Source organism: Camelus dromedarius, unplaced genomic scaffold (assembly GCF_036321535.1).
Source record: "Camelus dromedarius isolate mCamDro1 unplaced genomic scaffold, mCamDro1.pat HAP1_SCAFFOLD_117, whole genome shotgun sequence".
In the NCBI taxonomy this organism is placed as follows: domain Eukaryota; kingdom Metazoa; phylum Chordata; class Mammalia; order Artiodactyla; family Camelidae; genus Camelus; species Camelus dromedarius.
Window position 1 is genome coordinate 3,509,093 of NW_026989731.1, and position 21,985 is coordinate 3,531,077.

Sequence of the window (21,985 nt, forward strand, 5' to 3'; positions counted from 1 at the left end):
CCAAATCGCTTTTACAGTGAAAACTGTAGGAATTTCAAACCGGCACTAGGAAACAGACTGAGAAAACAGAGTAAAAGTTTCTCCTGCAAACCGTTCCTTTTGTGCTAGATGAACGAAAGTCTCCCCACAAGCTAAGTTCTGAGAGATAAGTGTGTGTGAAAGCTGTAATTCACATAGCTTGTTGGGAACACTAATTTTCTTTTCATTTGCCATCTCCACTCCATAAATATATATGAGGAGGTACTAGCTCCAAAACGGTATTACAGTGAAAACAGCAGGAACTTCAAAACGGCACTAGGAAGCAGACTGAGAAACCAGAGAAAAAGTTTCTCATACAACCCGTTCTTTTTGTGCTAGATGAAGGAACGTCTCTCCACTTGCTCAGTTCTGAGAGATAATTGTGTTTGAAAGCCGTTCTTCAGCTAGCTTGTTGGGAACACCAAATTTCTTTTCAGTTGCCTACTCCAATCCATACATATATATGGGGAGGTACTAGCTCCAAATCTGTTTTACAGTGAAACCTGCAGGAACTTCAAACCGGCACTAGGAAACAGAGTGAGAATCCAGAGTAATATTTTCTCCTGCAACCCGTTCCCTTTGTGCTAGATGAACGAACGTCTCTCCACAAGCTCAGTTCTGAGAGATAAGTGGGTGTGAAAGCCGTAATTCACCTAGCTTGTTGGTAACACAAAGTTTCTTTTCAGTTGCCAAATCCACTCCATAAATATATATGGGGAAGTACTAGCTAAAACTCTGTTTTACAGTGAAAAATGCAGGAACTTCAAAACGGCACTAGGGAACAGACTGAGAAACAAGAGTAAAAGTTTCTCCTGCCACCCTTTCCCATTTTGCTACATGAACGAACTTCTGTCCACATGCTCAGTTCTGATAGATAAGTATGTGTGAAAGCCGTCCTTCAGCTAGCTTGTTGTAAACACATAGCTTCTTTTCATTTGCAACTTCCACTCCATACATATATATGGGGAGGTACTAGCTCCAACACTGTTTTACAGTGAAAACTGCAGGAACTTCAAACGGGCACTAGGAAACAGACTGAGAAAACACAGTAAATTTTTCTACTGCAATCCGTTCACTTTGTGCTAGATGAACGAACGTCTCTGCACAAGCTCATTTCTGAGAGATAAGTGTGTGTGAAAGCCGTAATTCACCTTGATTTTTGGAACACAAAGTTTCTTTCCAGTTGCCGACTCCAATCCATAAATTTATAAGGGGAGGTACAAGCTAAAAAGCGGTTTTACAGTGAAAACTGCAGGAACTTCAAACCTGCAGTAGGAAACAGACTGAGAAATCAGAGTAAAGTTTCTCCTGCAATCAGTTCCCTTTGTGCTAGATGAACGAACGTCTCTCCACATGCTCAAATCTGAGAGATTATTGTGTGTGAAAGCCATCCTTCACCTAGCTTTTTGGGAACACAAAGATTCTTTTCATTTGCCAACTCCACTCCATACATATATATGGGGAGGTACTAGCTCCAACTCGGTTTTACAGTGAAAACTGCAGGAACTTCAAACCGGCACTAGGAAACAGACTGAGATACCAGAGTAAAATTTCTACTGCAACCCGTTCAATTTGTGCTAGATGAACGAACGTCACTCCACAAGCTCAGTTCTGAGAGATAAGTGTGTGTGTAAGCCGTAATTCAATTAGCTTGTTGGGAACACAAATTTTCTTTTCAGTTGCCAACTGCAAACCATACATATATATGGGAGGTACTAGCTAAAACTCGGTGTTACAGTGAAAACTGAAGGAACTTCAAACCGGCACTAGGGAACAGACTGAGAAACCAGAGTAAAAATTTCTCCTGCAACCCGTTCCCTTTGTGCTAGATGAACGAACTTCTGTCCACATGCTAAGTTCTGAGAGATAAGTGAGTTTGAACGCCGTCCTTCATCTAGCTTTTTGGGAACACAAATATACTTTTAAGTTGCCAACTCCAATCCATACATATATATGGGGAGGTACAAGGTACAAATCGGTTTTACAGTGAAAACTGCAGGAACTTCAAACCGGCACTAGAAACAGACTGAGAAACCAGAGTAAAATTTCACCTGCAACCCGTTCCCTTTGTGCTTGGTGAACGAAATTCTGTCCACATGCTCAGTTCTGAGAGATAAGTGTGTGTGAAAGCCGTCCTTCAACTAGTTTGTTGTAAACAAATAGTTTCTTTGCAGTTGCCAACTCCACTCCATACATATATATGGGGAGGTACTAGCTTCAACTCTGTTTTACAGTGTAAACTCAGGAACTTCAAACCGGCACTAGGAAACAGACTGAGAAACCAGAGTAAAAGTTTCAACTGCAAACCTTTCCCTTTGTGCTAGATGAACGAACGTCTCTCCACATTCTCAAGTCTGAGAGATAAGTGGGTGTGAAAGCCGTCCTTCAAATGGCTAGTTGGGAAAACAATTTTGTTTTCAGTTGCCAACTCCTGTCCATACATATATATGGTGAGGTACTAGCTCCAAATCGCTTTTACAGTGAAAACTGTAGGAATTTCAAACCGGCACTAGAAAACAGACTGAGAAAACAGAGTAAAAGTTTCTCCTGCAAAACGTTCCTTTTGTGCTAGATGAACGAAAGTCTCCCCACAAGCTAAGTTCTGAGAGATAAGTGTGTGTGAAAGCTGTAATTCACATAGCTTGTTGGGAACACTAATTTTCTTTTCATTTGCCATCTCCACTCCATAAATATATATGAGGAGGTACTAGCTCCAAAACGGTATTACAGTGAAAACAGCAGGAACTTCAAAACGGAACTAGGAAGCAGACTGAGAAACCAGAGAAAAAGTTTCTCATACAACCCGTTCTTTTTGTGCTAGATGAAGGAACGTCTCTCCACTTGCTCAGTTCTGAGAGATAATTGTGTTTGAAAGCCGTTCTTCAGCTAGCTTGTTGGGAACACCAAATTTCTTTTCAGTTGCCTACTCCAATCCATACATATATATGGGGAGGTACTAGCTCCAAATCTGTTTTACAGTGAAACCTGCAGGAACTTCAAACCGGCACTAGGAAACAGAGTGAGAATCCAGAGTAATATTTTCTCCTGCAACCCGTTCCCTTTGTGCTAGATGAACGAACGTCTCTCCACAAGCTCAGTTCTGAGAGATAAGTGGGTGTGAAAGCCGTAATTCACCTAGCTTGTTGGTAACACAAAGTTTCTTTTCAGTTGCCAAATCCACTCCATAAATATATATGGGGAAGTACTAGCTAAAACTCTGTTTTACAGTGAAAAATGCAGGAACTTCAAAACGGCACTAGGGAACAGACTGAGAAACAAGAGTAAAAGTTTCTCCTGCAACCCTTTCCCATTTTGCTACATGAACGAACTTCTGTCCAAATGCTCAGTTCTGATAGATAAGTATGTGTGAAAGCCGTCCTTCAGCTAGCTTGTTGTAAACACATAGCTTCTTTTCATTTGCAACTTCCACTCCATACATATATATGGGGAGGTACTAGCTCCAACACTGTTTTACAGTGAAAACTGCAGGAACTTCAAACGGGCACTAGGAAACAGACTGAGAAAACACAGTAAATTTTTCTACTGCAATCCGTTCACTTTGTGCTAGATGAACGAACGTCTCTGCACAAGCTCATTTCTGAGAGATAAGTGTGTGTGAAAGCCGTAATTCACCTTGATTTTTGGAACACAAAGTTTCTTTCCAGTTGCCGACTCCAATCCATAAATTTATAAGGGGAGGTACTAGCTAAAAAGCGGTTTTACAGTGAAAACTGCAGGAACTTCAAACCTGCAGTAGGAAACAGACTGAGAAATCAGAGTAAAGTTTCTCCTGCAATCCGTTCCCTTTGTGCTAGATGAACGAACGTCTCTCCACATGCTCAAATCTGAGAGATTATTGTGTGTGAAAGCCATCCTTCACCTAGCTTTTTGGGAACACAAAGATTCTTTTCATTTGCCAACTCCACTCCATACATATATATGGGGAGGTACTAGCTCCAACTCGGTTTTACAGTGAAAACTGCAGGAACTTCAAACCGGCACTAGGAAACAGACTGAGATACCAGAGTAAAATTTCTACAGCAACCCGTTCCCTTGGTGCTAGATGAACGAACGTCACTCCACAAGCTCAGTTCTGAGAGATAAGTGTGTGTGTAAGCCGTAATTCAATTAGCTTGTTGGGAACACAAATTTTCTTTTCAGTTGCCAACTGCAAACCATACATATATATGGGGAGGTACTAGCTAAAACTCGGTGTTACAGTGAAAACTGAAGGAACTTCAAACCGGCACTAGGAAACATACTGAGAAACCAGAGAAAAAGTTTCTCCTGCAAACCGATCCCTTTGTGCTAGATGAACGAACTTCTGTCCACATGTTCAGTTCTGAGAGAAAAGTGTGTCTGAAAGCCGTCCTTCACATAGCTTGTTTTAAACACATAGATTCTTTGCAGTAGCCAACACCACTCCATACATATATATGGGGAGGTATTAGCTCCAACTCTGTTTTACAGTGTTAACTCAGGAATTTCAAACCGGCATTAGGAAACAGACTGAGAAACCAGAGTAAAATTTTCTACTGCCACCCTTTCCCTTTGTGCTAGATGAACGAACGTCTCTCCACATGCTCATTTCTGAGAGATAATTGTGTGTTAAAGCCGTGATTCACCTAGCTTTTTGGAACACAAAGTTTCTTTTCAGTTGCCAAATCCACTCCATAAATATATATCGGGAGGTACTAGCTAAAATTCGGTTTTACAGTGAAATCTGCAGGAACTTCAAAACGGCACTAGGGAACAGACTGAGAAACCAGAGTAAAAGTTTCTTCTGCAAACCGTTCCCTTTTTGCTACATGAACGAACATCTGTCCACATGCTCAGTTCTGAGAGAAAAGTTTGTGTGAAAGCCGCCCTTCAAATAGCTTGTTGTAAACACATAGTTTCTTTGCAGTTGCCAACTCCACTCCTTACAAATATATGGGGAGGTACTAGCTCCAACACGATTTTACAGTGAAAACTGTAGGCACTTCAAACTGGCACTAGGGAACAGACTAAGAATCCAGAGTAATCTTTTCTCCTGCAAACCGTTCCATTTGTGCTAGATGAACGAACGTCTCTCCACATGCTCAGTTCTGAGAGAATAGTGTGTGTGAAAGCCGTCCTTCACATAGCTTCTTGGGAACACAAAGATTCTTTTCAGGTGCCAACACCACTCCATATATATATATGGGGAAGTAGTAGTTCCAACTCGGTTTTACAGTGAAAACTGCAGGAATTTCAAACCGGCACTAGGAAGCAGACTGAGAAACCAGGGTAAAATTTTTTCCGGCAAACTGTTTCCTTTGTGCTAGATGAACGAACGTCTCACCAAATGCTATGTTGTGAGAGATAAGTGTGTGTCAAAGCCTTCCTTCACCTATCTTGTTGGGAACAAAAAAGTTTCTTTGCATTTGCAAACTGAAATCCACACATATATTTGGGGAGGTACAAGCTCCATCTCGGTTTTACAGTGAAAGCTGCAGAAATATCAAACATGCACTAGGAAACAGACTGAGAATCCAGAGTAGTACTTTCTCCTGCAACCCTTTCCCTTTGTGCTAGGTGAACGATCTTCTGTCCACATGATCATTTCTGAAAAATAAGTGTGTGTGAAAGCCGTACTTCACGTAGCTTGTAGTAAACACATAGTTTCTTTGCAGTTGCCAACACCACCCCATAAATATATATGGGTAGGTACTAGCTCCAAATAGATTTTACAGTGAAAACTGCAGGAACTTCAAACCGGCACTAGGAAACAGACTGAGAAACCAGAGTAAATGTTCCTCCTTCAAACCTTTCCCTTTGTGCTAGATGAACGAACGTCTCTCCACAGGCTCAGTTCTGAGAGATAAGTGTGTGTGAAAGCCGTACTTCACCTAGATTATTGGGAACACAAAGTTTCTTTTCAGTTGCCAACTCCACTCCATAAATATATATGGAGATGTTCTAGATAAAACTCTGTATTACAGTGCAAACTGCAGGAACTTCAAAACGGCAGTAGGAAGCAGACGGAGAAACCAGAGTAAAAGTTTCTCCTGCAACCCGTTCCATTTTTGCTTGATGAACAAACGTCTCTCCACATGCTGAGTTCTGAGAGATAAGTGTGTGTGAAGCCGTCCTTCACCTAGCATGTGGGGAACAGAGAGTTTCATTCAGATGCCATCTCCACTCCATACATATATATGGGGAAGTACAAGCACCAACACGGTTTTACAGTGAAAAGTGCAGGAACTTCAAACCGTCACTAGGGAACAGACTGAGAAAGCAGATTAAATGTTTCACCTGCAAACCGTTCCATTTGTGCTAGATTAACGAACGTCTCTCCACATGCTCAGTTCTGAGAGATATGATTGTGTGAAAGCTGTAGTTCAACTAGCATGTTGGGAACACAAAGTTTCTTTTCAGTTGCCAAATACACTCCATAAATATATATGGGGAGGTACTAGATAAAACTCGGTTTTACTGTGGAAACTGCAGGAAAATCAAACCGGCACTAGGAAACAGACTGAGAAACCAGAGTAAAATTTCTCCTGCCACCCGTTTTCTTTGTGCTAGATGAACGAACTTCTGTCCACATGCTAAGTTCTGAGAGATAAGTGAGTTTGAACGCCGTCCTTCATCTAGCTTTTTGGGAACACAAATATCCTTTTAAGTTGCCAACTCCAATCCATACATATATATGGGGAGGTACAAGGTACAAATCGGTTTTACAGTGAAAACTGCAGGAACTTCAAACCGGCACTAGAAACAGACTGAGAAACCAGAGTAAAATTTCTCCTGCAACCCGTTCCCTTTGTGCTAGGTGAACGAAATTCTGTCCACATGCTCAGTTCTGAGAGATAAGTGTGTGTGAAAGCCGTCCTTCACCTAGTTTGTTGTAAACAAATAGTTTCTTTGCAGTTGCCAACTCCACTCCATACATATATATGGGGAGGTACTAGCTTCAACTCTGTTTTACAGTGTAAACTCAGGAACTTCAAACCGGCACTAGGAAACAGACTGAGAAACCAGAGTAAAAGTTTCACCTGCAAACCTTTCCCTTTGTGCTAGATGAACGAACGTCTCTCCACATTCTCAAGTCTGAGAGATAAGTGGGTGTGAAAGCCGTCCTTCAAATGGCTAGTTGGGAAAACAATTTTCTTTTCAGTTGCCAACTCCTGTCCATACATATATATGGTGAGGTACTAGCTCCAAATCGCTTTTACAGTGAAAACTGTAGGAATTTCAAACCGGCACTAGAAAACAGACTGAGAAAACAGAGTAAAAGTTTCTCCTGCAAACCGTTCCTTTTGTGCTAGATGAACGAAAGTCTCCCCACAAGCTAAGTTCTGAGAGATAAGTGTGTGTGAAAGCTGTAATTCACATAGCTTGTTGGGAACACTAATTTTCTTTTCATTTGCCATCTCCACTCCATAAATATATATGAGGAGGTACTAGCTCCAAAACGGTATTACAGTGAAAACTGCAGGAACTTCAAAACGGCACTAGGAAGCAGACTGAGAAACCAGAGAAAAAGTTTCTCATACAACCCGTTCTTTTTGTGCTAGATGAAGGAACGTCTCTCCACTTGCTCAGTTCTGAGAGATAATTGTGTTTGAAAGCCGTTCTTCAGCTAGCTTGTTGGGAACACCAAATTTCTTTTCAGTTGCCTACTCCAATCCATACATATATATGGGGAGGTACTAGCTCCAAATCTGTTTTACAGTGAAACCTGCAGGAACTTCAAACCGGCACTAGGAAACAGAGTGAGAATCCAGAGTAAAATTTTCTCCTGCAACCCGTTCCCTTTGTGCTAGATGAACGAACGTCTCTCCACAAGCTCAGTTCTGAGAGATAAGTGGGTGTGAAAGCCGTAATTCACCTAGCTTGTTGGTAACACAAAGTTCCTTTTCAGTTGCCAAATCCATTCCATAAATATATATGGGGAAGTACTAGCTAAAACTCTGTTTTACAGTGAAAAATGCAGGAACTTCAAAACGGCACTAGGGAACAGACTGAGAAACAAGAGTAAAAGTTTCTCCTGCAACCCTTTCCCATTTTGCTACATGAACGAACTTCTGTCCACATGCTCAGTTCTGATAGATAAGTATGTGTGAAAGCCGTCCTTCAGCTAGCTTGTTGTAAACACATAGCTTCTTTTCATTTGCAACTTCCACTCCATACATATATATGGGGAGGTACTAGCTCCAACACTGTTTTACAGTGAAAACTGCAGGAACTTCAAACGGGCACTAGGAAACAGACTGAGAAAACACAGTAAATTTTTCTACTGCAATCCGTTCACTTTGTGCTAGATGAACGAACGTCTCTGCACAAGCTCATTTCTGAGAGATAAGTGTGTGTGAAAGCCGTAATTCAACTTGATTTTTAGAACACAAAGTTTCTTTCCAGTTGCCGACTCCAATCCATAAATTTATAAGGGGAGGTACTAGCTAAAACGCGGTTTTACAGTGAAAACTGCAGGAACTTCAAACCTGCAGTAGGAAACAGACTGAGAAATCAGAGTAAAGTTTCTCCTGCAATCAGTTCCTTTTGTGCTAGATGAACGAACGTCTCTCCACATGCTCAAATCTGAGAGATTATTGTGTGTGAAAGCCATCCTTCACCTAGCTTTTTGGGAACACAAAGATTCTTTTCATTTGCCAACTCCACTCCATACATATATATGGGGAGGTACTAGCTCCAACTCGGTTTTACAGTGAAAACTGCAGGAACTTCAAACCGGCACTAGGAAACAGACTGAGATACCAGAGTAAAATTTCTACTGCAACCCGTTCAATTTGTGCTAGATGAACGAACGTCACTCCACAAGCTCAGTTCTGAGAGATAAGTGTGTGTGTAAGCCGTAATTCAATTAGCTTGTTGGGAACACAAATATTCTTTTCAGTTGCCAACTGCAAACCATACATATATATGGGGAGGTACTAGCTAAAACTCGGTGTTACAGTGAAAACTGAAGGAACTTCAAACCGGCACTAGGGAACAGACTGAGAAACCAGAGTAAAAATTTCTCCTGCAAACCGTTCCCTTTGTGCTAGATGAACGAACATCTCTCCACAAGCTAATTTCTGAGAGATAAATGTGTGTGAAAGCTGTAATTCACATAGCTTGTTGGGAACACAAATTTACTTTTCAGTTGCGAACTCCACTCCATAAAAATATATGGGGAGGTATTAGCTCCAAATCGGTATTACAGATAAAACTGCAGGAACTTCAAACCGGCACTAGGAAACATACTGAGAAACCAGAGAAAAAGTTTCTCCTGCAAACCGATCCCTTTGTGCTAGATGAACGTACATCTGTCCACATGTTCAGTTCTGAGAGAAAAGTGTGTCTGAAAGCCGTCTTTCACATAGCTTGTTGTAAACACATAGTTTCTTTGAAGTTGCCAACTCCACTCCTTACAAATATATGGGGAGGTACTAGCTCCAACACGATTTTACAGTGAAAACTGTAGGCACTTCAAACTGGCACTAGGGAACAGACAAATAATCCAGAGTAATCTTTTCTCCTGCAAACCGTTCCATTTGTGCTAGATGAACGAAAGTCTCTCCACATGCTCAGTTCTGAGAGAATAGTGTGTGTGAAAGCCTTCCTTCACATAGCTTCTTGGGAACACAAAGATTCTTTTCAGGTGCCAACACCACTCCATACATATATATGGGGAAGTAGTAGTTCCAACTCGGTTTTACAGTGAAAACTGCAGGAATTTCAAACCGGCACTAGGAAACAGACTGAGAAACCAGGGTAAAAGTTTCTCCTGCCACCCATTCCCTTTGTGCTAGATGAACGAAAGTCTCTCCAAAAGCTCATTTCTGAGAGATAATTGTGTGTGAAAGCCGTCCTTCACCTAGCTTGTTGGAAACAAAAAGTTCCTTTTCAGTTGCCAACTCCACTCCATAAATATATATGGGGAGGTACTAGCTAAAACTCGGTTTTACTGTGAAAATTGCAGGAAATTCAAAACGGCACTAGGGAACAGACTGATAAACCAGATTATAAGTTTCTGCTGCAACCCGTTACCTTTGTGCTAGATGAACGAACATGTGTCCACATGCTCAGTTCTGAGAGATAAGAGTGTGTGAATGCCGTCCTTCACTTTGCTTGTTGTAAACACATAGATTCTTTTCAGTTGCCAAATCCACTCCATAAATATATATGGGGAAGTACTAGCTAAAACTCTGTTTTACAGTGAAAAATGCAGGAACTTCAAAACGGCACTAGGGAACAGACTGAGAAAAAAGAGTAAAAGTTTCTCCTGCAACCCTTTCCCATTTTGCTACATGAACGAAATTCTGTCCACATGCTCAGTTCTGACAGATAAGTATGTGTGAAAGCCGTCCTTTAGCTAGCTTGTTGTAAACACATAGCTTCTTTTCATTTGCCACCTCCACTCAATACATATATATGGGGAGGTACTAGCTCCAACACTGTTTTACAGTGAAAAGTGCAGGAACTTCAAACGGGCACTAGGAAACAGACTGAGAAAACATAGTAAATTTTTCTACTGCAATCCGTTCCCTTTGTGCTAGATGAACGAACGTCTCTCCACAAGCACATTTTGGAGAGATAAGTGTGTGTGAAAGCCGTAATTCACCTAGATTTTTGGAACACAAAGTTTCTTTCCATTTGCCGACTCCAATCCATAAATTTATAAGGGGAGGTACTAGCTAAAACGCGGTTTTACAGTGAAAACTGCAGGTACTTCAAACCTGCACTAGGAAACAGACTGAGAAATCAGAGTAAAAGTTTCTCCTGCAATCCGTTCCCTTTGTGCTAGATGAACGAACGTCTCTCCACATGCTCAATTCTGAGAGATTAGTGTGTGTGAAAGCCATCCTTCACCTAGCTTTTTGGGAAAACAAAGATTCTTTTCATTTGCCAACTCCACTCCATACATATATATGGGGAGGTACTAACTCCAACTCGGTTTTACAGTGAAAACTGCAGGAACTTCAAACCGGCACTAGGAAACAGACTGAGATACCAGAGTAAAATTTCTACTGCAAACCGTTCAATTTGTGCTAGATGAACGAACGTCACTCCACAAGCTCAGTTCTGAGAGATAAGTGTGTGTGTAAGCCGTAATTCAATTAGCTTGTTGGGAACACAAATTTTCTTTTCAGTTGCCAACTGCAAACCATACATATATATGGGGAGGTACTAGCTAAAACTCGGTGTTACAGTGAAAACTGAAGGAACTTCAAACCGGCACTAGGGAACAGACTGAGAAACCAGAGTAAAATTTCTCCTGCAAACCGTTCCCTTTGTGCTAGATGGACGAACGTCTCTCCACAAGCTAATTTCTGAGAGATAAGTGTGTGTGAAAGCTGTAATTCACATAGCTTGTTGGGAACACAAATTTACTTTTCAGTTGCCAACTCCACTCCATAAAAATATATGGGGAGGTATTAGCTCCAAATCGGTATTACAGTTAAAACTGCAGGAATTTCAAACCGGCACTAGGAAACATACTGAGAAACCAGAGAAAAAGTTTCTCCTGCAAACCGATCCCTTTGTGCTAGATGAATGAACTTCTGTCCACATGTTCAGTTCTGAGAGAAAAGTGTGTCTGAAAGCCGTCCTTCACATAGCTTGTTTTAAACACATTGATTCTTTGCAGTAGCCAACACCACTCCATACATATATATGGGGAGGTAGTATCTCCAACTCTGTTTTACAGTTTTAACTCAGGAACTTCAAACCGTCATTATGAATCAGCCTGAGAGACCAGAGAAATTGTTTCTCCTGCAAACCTTTCCTTTTGTGCTAGATGAAAGAACGTCTCTCCACATGCTCAGTTCTAGAGATAAGTGTGTGTGAAAGCCGTCCTTCACCTAGCTTGTTGGGAACACAAAGTTTCTTTCAGTTGCCAAATCCACTCCATACATATATATTGGTAGGTACTAGCTCCAACTAGGTTTTACACTGAAAACTGCAGGAACATCAAACCGGCACTAGGAAACAGACTGAGAAACCAGAGTAAAAGTTTCTCCTGCAACCCATTCCCTTTGTGCTAGATGAAGGAACGTCTCTCCACATGCTCAGTTCTGAGAGATAACTGTCTGTGAAAGCCGTCCTTCAGCTAGCTTGTTGGGAAAACAAAGATTCTTTCCAGTTGCCTACTCCACTCCATACATATATATGGGGAGGTACTAACTCCAAATCGGTTTTACAGTGAAACCTGCAGGAACGTCAAACAGGCACTAGGAAACAGACTGAAAAACCAGAGTAAAAGTTTGCCTGCAACCCGTTCCCTTTTTGCTAGATGAAGGAACGTCTCTCCACATGCTCAGTTCTGAGTGATATCTGTCTGTGAAAGCCATTCTTCAGCTAGCTTGTTGGGAACACATAGATTCTTTTCATTTGCCAAATCCACTCCATAAATATATATGGGGTGGTACTAGCTAAAACTCGGTTTTACAGTAAAAACTGCAGGAAATTCAAACCGGCACTAGGGAACAGACTGTGAAACCAGAGTAAAAGTTTCTTCTGCAACCCGTTCCCTTTTTGCTACATGAACGAACATCTGTCCACATGCTCAGTTCTGAGAGAAAAGTTTGTGTGAAAGCCGTCCTTCAAATAGCTTGTTGTAAACACATAGTTTCTTTGCAGTTGCGAACTCCACTCCTTACATATATATGGGTAGGTACTACCTCCAACACGATTATACAGTGAAAACTGTAGGCACTTCAAACTGGCACTAGGGAACAGACTGAGAATCCAGAGTAATCTTTTCTCCTGCAAACCGTTCCATTTGTGCTAGATGAACGAAAGTCTCTCCACATGCTCCGTTCTGAGAGAATAGTGTGTGTGAAAGCCATCCTTCACATAGCTTCTTGGGAACACAAAGATTCTTTTCAGGTGCCAACACCACTCCATACATATATATGGGGAAGTAGTAGTTCCAACTCGGTTTTACAGTGAAAACTGCAGGAATTTCAAACCGGCACTAGGAAACAGACTGAGAAACCAGGGTAAAAGTTTCTCCTGCCACCCATTCCCTTTGTGCTAGATGAAAGAAAGTCTCTCCAAAAGCTCATTTCTGAGAGATAATTGTGTGTGAAAGCCGTCCTTCACCTAGCTTGTTGGAAACAAAAAGTTCCTTTTCAGTTGCCAACTCCACTCCATAAATATATATGGGGAGGTACTAGCTAAAACTCGGTTTTACTGTGAAAATTGCAGGAAAATCAAAACGGCACTAGGGAACAGACTGATAAACCAGATTATAAGTTTCTGCTGCAACCCGTTACCTTTGTGCTAGATGAACGAACATCTGTCCACATGCTCAGTTCTGAGAGATAAGAGTGTGTGAATACCGTCCTTCACTTAGCTTGTTGTAAACACATAGATTCTTTGCAGTTGCCAACTCCACTCCTTACATATATATGGGTAGGTTCTACCTCCAACACGATTATACAGTAAAAACTGCAGGAAATTCAAACTGGCACTAGGGAACAGACTGAGAATCCAGAGTAATCTTTTCTCCTGCAAACCGTTCCATTTGTGCTAGATGAACGAACGTCTCTCCACATGCTCAGTTCTGAGAGAATAGTGTGTGTGAAAGCCATCCTTCACATAGCTTCTTGGGAACACAAAGATTCTTTTCAGGTGCCAACACCACTCCATACATATATATGGGGAAGTAGTAGTTCCAACTCGGTTTTACAGTGAAAACTGCAGGAATTTCAAACCGGCACTAGGAAACAGACTGAGAAACCAGGGTAAAAGATTCTCCTGCCACCCATTCCCTTTGTGCTAGATGAACGAAAGTCTCTCCAAAAGCTCATTTCTGAGAGATAATTGTGTGTGAAAGCCGTCCTTCACCTAGCTTGTTGGAAACAAAAAGTTCCTTTTCAGTTGCCAACTCCACTCCATAAATATATATGGGGAGGTACTAGCTAAAACTCGGTTTTACTGTGAAAACTGCAGGAAATTCAAAACGGCACTAGGGAACAGACTGATAAACCAGATTATAAGTTTCTGCTGCAACCCGTTACGTTTGTGCTAGATGAACGAACATCTGTCCACATGCTCAGTTCTGAGAGATAAGAGTGTGTGAATGCCGTCCTTCACTTAGCTTGTTGTAAACACATAGATTCTTTGCAGTTTCCAACTCCATTCCATAAATATATATGGTGAGGAACTATCTCCAAATCGGTTTTACAGTGAAAACTGCAGGAAATTCAAACCGGCACTAGGAAACAGAATGAGAAACCAAGGTAAATGTTTCTCCTGCAAACCATTACCTTTTTTGCTAGATGAACGATCGTCTCTAAACATGCTCACTTCTGAGAGATAATTTTGTGTGAAAGCCGTCCTTCACATAGCTTGTTGGGAACACAAAGTTTGTTTTCATTTGCCAACTCCACTCCATACATATATATGGGGAGGTACTAGCTCCAACTCGGTTTTACAGTGAATACTGCAGGAACTTCAAACCGGCACTAGGAAACAGACTGAGATACCAGAGTAAAATTTCTACTGCAAACCGTTCAATTTGTGCTAGATGAACGAACGTAACTCCACAGGCTCAGATCTGAGAGATAAGTGTGTGTGTAAGCCGTAATTCAATTAGCTTGTTGGGAATACAAATTTTCTTTTCAGTTGCCAACTGCAAACCATACATATATATGGGGAGGTACTAGCTAAAACTCGGTGTTACAGTGAAAACTGAAGGAACTTCAAACCGGCACTAGGGAACAGACTGAGAAACCAGAGTAAAAATTTCTCCTGCAACCCTTTCCCTTTGTGCTAGATGAGCGAACGTCTCTCCACAAGCTAATTTCTGAGAGATAATTGTGTGTGAAAGCTGTAATTCACATAGCTTGTTGGGAACACAAATTTACTTTTCAGTTGCCAACTCCACTCCATAAAAATATATGGGGAGGTATTAGCTCCAAATCGGTATTACAGTTAAAACGGCAGGAACTTCAAACCGGCACTAGGAAACATACTGAGAAACCAGAGAAAAAGTTTCTCCTGCAACCCGATCCCTTTGTGCTAGATGAATGAACTTCTGTCCACATGTTCAGTTCTGAGAGAAAAGTGTGTCTGAAAGCCGTCCTTCACATAGCTTGTTTTAAACACATAGATTCTTTGCAGTAGCCAACACCACTCCATACATATATATGGGGAGGAAGTAGCTCCAACTCTGTTTTACAGTGTTAACTCAGGAACTTCAAACCGTCATTAGGAAACAGCCTGAGAGACCAGAAAAAATGTTTCTCCTGCAAACCTTTCCTTTTGTGCTAGATGAAAGAACGTTTCTCCACATGCTCAGGTCTAGAGATAAGTGTGTGTGAAAGCCGTCCTTCACCTAGCTTGTTGGGAACACAAAGTTTCTTTCAGTTGCCAAATCCACTCCATACATATATAATGGTAGGTACTAGCTCCAACTAGGTTTTACACTGAAAACTGCAGGAAGTTAAAACCGGCACTAGGAAACAGACTGAGAAACCAGAGTAAAAGTTTCTCCTGCAACCCATTCCCTTTGTGCTAGATGAAGGAACGTCTCTCCACATGCTCAGTTCTGAGAGATAACTGTCTGTGAAAGCCGTCCTTCAGCTAGCTTGTTGGGAAAACAAAGATTCTTTCCAGTTGCCTACTCCACTCCATACATATATATGGGGAGGTACTAACTCCAAATCGGTTTTACAGTGAAACCTGCAGGAATGTCAAACAGGCACTAGGAAACAGACTGAAAAACCAGAGTAAAAGTTTGCCTGCAACCCGTTCCCTTTTTGCTAGATGAAGGAACGTCTCTCCACATGCTCAGTTCTCAGAGATATCTGTCTGTGAAAGCCATTCTTCAGCTAGCTTGTTGGGAACACAAAGATTCTTTTCATTTGCCAAATCCACTCCATAAATATATATGGGGTGGTACTAGCTAAAACTCGGTTTTACAGTAAAAACTGCAGGAAATTCAAACCGGCACTAGGGAACAGACTGAGAAACCAGAGTAAAAGTTTCTTCTGCAACCCGTTCCCTTTTTGCTACATGAACGAACATCTGTCCACATGCTCAGTTCTGAGAGAAAAGTTTGTGTGAAAGCCGTCCTTCATATATCTTGTTGTAAACACATAGATACTTTGTAGTTGCCAACACCACTCCATAAATATATATGGGGAGGTACAAGCTCCAAATCATTTTTACAGTGAAAACTGCAGGAATTTCAAACTGGCACTAGGAAACAGACTGAGAAACCAGAGTAAATGTTTCTCCTGCAGCACGTTGCCTTTGTGCTAGATGAATGAACTTCTGACCACATACTCATTTCTTAGAGATAAGTGTGTGTGAAAGCCGTCTTTCACCTAGCTTTTTTTAAACACATAGTTTCCTTGCAGTTGCAACTCAACTCCATACATATATATGGGGAGGTAGTAGCTTCAAATCGGTTTTACAGTTTTAACTCAGGAAATTCAAACCGGAACTAGGAAACAGACTGAGAAACCAGAGTAAATATTTCTCCTACAAACCGTTACCTTTGTGCTAGATGAACGAAAATCTCTCCACATGCTCAGTTCTGAGAATTTAGTGTGTGTGAAAGCCGTCCTCACCTAGCTTGTTGGGAACACAATGTTTCATTTCAGTTGCCAACTCCACTCCATAAATATATATGGGGATATACTAGCTAAAACTCGGTTTTACAGTGAAAACTGTAGGAACTTGAAAACGGCACTAGAGAACAGACTGAGAAACCATTGTAAAAGTTTCTCCTGCAACCCGTTCCCTTTGTGCTAGATGAACGATAGTCTCTGCACAATCTCAGTTGTGAGAGATATGTATGTGTGAAAGCTGTAATTCACATAGCTTGTTGGGAACACAAAGTTACTTTTCAGTTGCCTCCTCCACTCCATATATATATATGGGGATGTACTAGCTCCAAATCGGTAATACAGGGAAAACTGCAGGAACTTCAAAACGGCACTAGGAAGCAGACTTAGAAACCAGAGTAAAAGTTTCTCCTGCAACCCGTTCCTTAGTGCTAGATGAAGGAACGTCTCTCCACATGCTCATTTCTGAGAGATAAGTGTGTGTAAGGCTTCCTTCACCTAGCTTGTTGGGAACAAAAAGTTACTTTTCAGTTGCCAACTCCACTCCATACATATATATGAGGAGGTACTAGCTCCAAATAGATTTTACAGTGAAAACTGCAGAAATTTCATACCGGCACTAGGAAGCAGACTGAGAAACCAGAGTAAATGTTTCTCCTGCAGCACGTTGCCTTTGTGCTAGATGAATGAACTTCTGACCACATGCTCATTTCTTAGAGATAAGTGTGTGTGAAAGCCGTCTTTCACCTAGCTTTTTTTAAACACATAGTTTCCTTGCAGTTGCAACTCAACTCCATACATATATATGGGGAGGTAGTAGCTTCAAATCGGTTTTACAGTTTTAACTCAGGAAATTCAAACCGGCACTAGGAAACAGACTGAGAAACCAGAGTAAATATTTCTCCTACAAACCGTTACCTTTGTGCTAGATGAACGAAAATATCTCCACATGCTCAGTTCTGAGAATTTAGTGTGTGTGAAAGCCGTCCTCACCTAGCTTGTTGGGAACACAATGTTTCATTTCAGTTGCCAACTCCACTCCATAAATATATATGGGGATATACTAGCTAAAACTCGGTTTTACAGTGAAAACTGTAGGAACTTGAAAACGGCACTAGAGAACAGACTGAGAAACCATTGTAAAAGTTTCTCCTGCAACCCGTTCCCTTTGTGCTAGATGAATGATAGTCTCTGCACAATCTCAGTTGTGAGAGATATGTATGTGTGAAAGCTGTAATTCACATAGCTTGTTGGGAACACAAAGTTACTTTTCAGTTGCCTCCTCCACTCCATATATATATATGGGGATGTACTAGCTCCAAATCGGTAATACAGGGAAAACTGCAGGAACTTCAAAACGGCACTAGGAAGCAGACATAGAAACCAGAGTAAAAGTTTCTCCTGCAACCCGTTCCTTAGTGCTAGATGAAGGAACGTCTCTCCACATGCTCATTTCTGAGAGATAAGTGTGTGTAAGTCTTCCTTCACCTAGCTTGTTGGGAACAAAAAGTTACTTTTCAGTTGCCAACTCCACTCCATACATATATATGAGGAGGTACTAGCTCCAACTAGATTTTACAGTGAAAACTGCAGGAATTTCATACCGGCACTAGGAAGCAGACTGAGAAACCAGAGTAAAAGTTTCTCCTGCAACCCATTCCCTTTGTGCTAGATGAACGAACATTTCTCCACATGATCAGTTCTCAGAGATAAGTGTGTGTGAAAGCCGTTCTTCAGCTATCTTGTTGGGAACACAAAGTTTATTTGCAGTTGCTAACACCAATCCACACATATATATAGGGAGGTACTAGCTCCAACACCGTTTTACATTGAAAACTGCAGGAAATTCAAACCGGCACTAGGAAACAGACTGAGAAACCAGAGAAAAAGTTTCTCCTGCAACTCGATCCCTTTGTGCTAGATGAACGAACTTCAGTCCACATGCTCAGTTCTGAGAGAAAAATGTGTCTGAAATCCGTCCTTCACTTAGCTTGTTGTAAACACACAGATACTTTGCAGTTGCCAACACAACTCCATAAATATATATGGGGAGGTACTAGCTCCAAATCATTTTTACAGTGAAAACTGCAGGAACTTCAAACTGGCACTAGGAAACAGACTGAGAAATGAGAGTAAATGTATCCCTGCAGCAGGTTGCCTTCGTGCTAGATGAACGAACTTCTGTCCACATGCTCATTTCTGAAAGATAAGTGTGTGTGAAAGCCGTCCTTCACCTAGCTTTTTGTAAACACATAGTTTCCTTGCAGTTGCAACTCCACTCCATACATATATATGGTGAGGTACTAGCTCCAACTCGGTTTTACTGTGTTAACTCAGGAACATCAAACCGGAACTAGGAAACAGACTGAGAAACAAGAGTAAATATTTCCCTGCAAACCGTTCCCTTTGTGCTAGATGAACGAACGTCTCTCCACATGCTCAGTTCTGAGAGATAAGTGTGTGTGAAAGCCGTCCTTCAACTATCTTGTTGGGAACACAAAGTTTCTTTTCAGTTGCCAACTCCACTCCATACATATATATTGGTAGGTACTAGCTCCAACTAGGTTTTACACTGAAAACTGTAGGAAATTCAAACGGGCACTAGGAAACAGACTGAGAATCCAGAGTAAAATTTTCTCCTGCAACCCGTTCCCTTTGTGCTAGATGAAGGAACTTCTCTCCACATGCTCAGTTCTGAGAGATAAGTGTGTGTGAAAGCCGTTTTCACCTTGCTTGTTGGGAACACAAAGATTCTTTTCAGCTGCCTTCTCCACTCCACACATATATATGTGGAGGTACTAACTCCAAATCGGTTTTACAGAGAAACTTGCAGGAACGTCAAACCGGCACTAGGAAACAGACTGAGAAACCAGAGTAAAAGTTTCTCCTGCAAACCGTTCCCATTGTGCTAGATGAAGGAACGTCTCTCCACAAGATCAGTTGTGAGAGATAAGTGTGTGTGAAAGCCGTAATTCACCTAGCTTGTTGGGAACACAAAGTTTCTTTTCATTTGCCAAATCCTCTCCATAAATATATATCGGGAGGTTTTAGCTAAAACTCGATTTTACAGTGAAAACTGCAGGAACTTCAAAACTACACTAGGGAACAGACTGAAGAACCAGAGTAATAGTTTCTCCTGCAACTCGTTCACTTTGTGCTATATGAACGAACTTCTGTCCACATGCTCAGTTCTGAGAGATAAGTGTGTGTGAAAGCCGTCCTTCAACTAACTTGTAAACACATAGTTTCTTTCAGTTTCCAACTCCACTCCATAAATATATATGGGGATGTACTAGCTAAAACTCGGTTTTAGAGTGAAAACTGGAAGAACTTCAAAACGGCACTAGGGAACAGACTGAGAAACCAGAGTAATAATTTCTCCTGCAACCCGTTCCCTTTGTTCTAGATGAACGAACGTCTCTCCTCATGCTCAGTTCTGAGAGGAAAGTGTGTGTGAAAGCCGTCCTTCAGCTAGCTTGTTGGGAACACAAAGTTTCTTTTCAGTTGCCAACTCCACTCCATACATATATATTGGTAGGTACCAGCTCCAACTAGGTTTTACACTGAAAATTGCAGGAACTTCAAACCGGCACTAGGATCAGACTGAGAAACCAGAGTAAAAGTTTCTCCTGCAAACCGTTCCCTTTGTGCTAGATAAAGGAACGTCTCTCCACATGCACAGTTCTGAGAGATAAGTGTGTGTGAAAGCCGTCCTTCAGTTAGCTTGTTGGGAAAACAAAGATTCTTTTCAGTTGCCTACACCACTCCATACATATATATGGGGATTTACTATCTAAAACCCGGTTTTCCAGTGAAAACTGCAGTAACTTCAAAACGGCACTAAGGAACAGACTGAGAAATCAGAGTAATAGTTTCTCCTGCAACCCGTTCCCTTTGTGCTACATGAACGAAATTCTGTCCACATGCTCACTTCTGAGAGATAAGTGAGTGTGAACGCCGTCCTTCATGTAGCTTGTTGAGAACACAAAGTTTCTTTTCAGTTGCCAACTCCACTCCATACATATATATGGGGATGTACTAGCTCCAACTCCGTTTTCCAGTGAAAACTGTAAGAACTTCAAATCAGCACTATGGAACAGACTGAGAATCGAGAGTAAATATTTCTCCTGCAACCCATTCCCTTTGTGCTATATGAACGAAAGTCTCTCCATATGCTCATTTCTGAGAGATAATTTTGTGTGAAAGCCGTACTTCAACTAGCTTGTTGGGAACACAAAGATTCTTTTCAGTTGCCAACTCCACTCCATACATATATATGGGGAGGTATTAGCTCCAACTCTGCTTTATAGTGAAAACTGCAGGAACATCAAACTGGCACTAGGAAACAGACTGAGAAACCAGAGTAAAAGTTTCTCCTGCAAACCGTTCCCTTTGTGCTAGATGAACGAAAATCTCTCCACATGCTAAGTTCTGAAAATTTAGTGTGTGTGAAAGCCGTCCTCACCTAGCTTGTTGGGAACACAATGTTTCATTTCAGTTGCCAACTCCACTCCATAAATATATATGGGGATATACTAGCTAAAACTCGGTTTTACAGTGAAAACTGTAGGAACTTGAAAACGGCACTAGAGAACAGACTGAGAAACCATTGTAAAAGTTTCTCCTGCAACCCGTTCCTTTTGTGCTAGATGAACGATAGTCTCTGCACAATCTCAGTTGTGAGAGATATGTATGTGTGAAAGCTGTAATTCACATAGCTTGTTGGGAACACAAAGTTACTTTTCATTTGCCTCCTCCACTCCATATATATATATGGGGATGTACTAGCTCCAAATCGGTAATACAGGGAAAACTGCAGGAACTTCAAAACGGCACTAGGAAGCAGACATAGAAACCAGAGTAAAAGTTTCTCCTGCAACCCGTTCCTTAGTGCTAGATGAAGGAACGTCTCTCCACATGCTCATTTCTGAAAGATAAGTGTGTGTAAGGCTTCCTTCACCTAGCTTGTTGGGAACAAAAAGTTACTTTTCAGTTGCCAACTCCACTCCATACATATATATGAGGAGGTACTAGCTCCAATCAGTATTACAGAGAAAACTGCAGGAACTTCAAAACTGCACTAGGAAGCAGACTTAGAAACCAGAGTAAAAGTTTCTCCTGCAACCCATTCCCTTTGTGCCAGATGAAAGAACGTCACTAAACATGCTCACTTCTGAGAGGTAAGTTTGTGTGAAAGCTGTACTTCAACAAGCTTGTTGGGAACACAAAGTTCTTTGCAGTTGCCAACTCCACTCCATACATATATATGGGGAGGTACAAGCTCCAACTCGTTTTTACATTAAAAAATGCAGGAACTTCAAACCGGCACTAGGAAGCAGACTGAGAAACCAGAGTAAAAGTTTTCCTTCAAACCGTTCCCTTTGTACTAGATGAACGAACATCTCTGCACATGCTCA